The sequence below is a fragment of the Anopheles ziemanni genome, assembly GCF_943734765.1.
Source record: "Anopheles ziemanni chromosome X unlocalized genomic scaffold, idAnoZiCoDA_A2_x.2 X_unloc_39, whole genome shotgun sequence".
Classification (NCBI taxonomy): Eukaryota; Metazoa; Arthropoda; class Insecta; order Diptera; family Culicidae; genus Anopheles; species Anopheles ziemanni.
Genome location: NW_026689806.1, coordinates 246,208 through 247,500, shown reverse-complemented (window position 1 = coordinate 247,500; position 1,293 = coordinate 246,208).

Below are 1,293 nucleotides of genomic sequence, written 5' to 3'. Positions count from 1 at the left end.
TAATAGCCTTACCGGGCAAACACTTTCGGTTCGTCAAGGACTTGGAGTGCCGGGACGGGTTGGCGGATCCATCACTCTGAGTATGCCGGGTTGATACTTGGGGTTGGTTTGGTTTTGGTGACCCAATACTAGATGTACCATCTCGGTGGTATGTCAGTATCACCTATACTCCAGACCACTTGCATGGTTAGCAAGCGTTGTGATCTAATGGCCCAACCGGGCAAACACTTTGGGTTCGCAAGGACTTAGAGTGCCGGGACGGGTTGGCGGATCCAACACTCTGGGTACCTCCGGGTACTTGGGGTTGGTTGAGGACTTGGTGAACAAACACTTGATGAACACTCTTCGGATGTACTTCGGGTGTCACCTGTTGTCCGAGGCCACTTGCATGGTCGCAAGCGTTGTGATACAATGGCCCTACCGGGCAAACACTTTGGGTTCGCAAGGACTTGGAGTGCCGGGACGGGTTGGCGGATCCAACACTCTGGGTACCTCCGGGTACTTGGGGTTGGTTGAGGACTTGGTGAACAAACACTTGTTGTACACTCTCCGGATGTACTTCGGGTGTCACCTGTTGTCCGAGGCCACTTGCATGGTAGCAAGCGTTGTGATACAATGGCCCTACCGGGCAAACACTTTGGGTTCGCAAGGACTTGGAGTGCCGGGACGGGTTTGCGGATCCAACACTCTGGGTACCTCCGGGTACTTGGGGTTGGTTGAGGACTTGGTGAACAAACACTTGATATACACTCTTCGGATGTACTTCGGGTATCGCCTGTTGTCCGAGACCACTTGCATGGTTAGCAAGCGTTGTGGTCTAATGGCCCTACCGGGCAAACACTTTGGGTTCGCGAGGACTTAGAGTGCTGGTAGTGGTTGGCGGACCCAACACTCTGGGTACCTCCGGGTACTTGGGGTTGGTTGAGGACTTGGTGAACAAACACTTGTTGTACACTCTCCGGATGTACTTCGGGTGTCACCTGTTGTCCGAGACCACTTGCATGGTTAGCAAGCGTTGTGGTCTAATGGCCCTACCGGGCAAACACTTTATGTTCGCGAGGACTTGGAGTGCTGGTAGTGGTTGGCGGACCCAACACTCTGGGTACCTCCGGGTACTTGGGGTTGGTTGAGAACTTGGTGAAGATACCCCTGTCACCTTGTTCGAGGCCACTTGCATGGTCGCAAGCGTTGTGATACAATGGCCCTACCGGGCAAACACTTTGGGTTCGCAAGGACTTGGAGTGCCGGGACGGGTTGGCGGATCCAACACTCTGGGTACCTCCGGGTACTTGG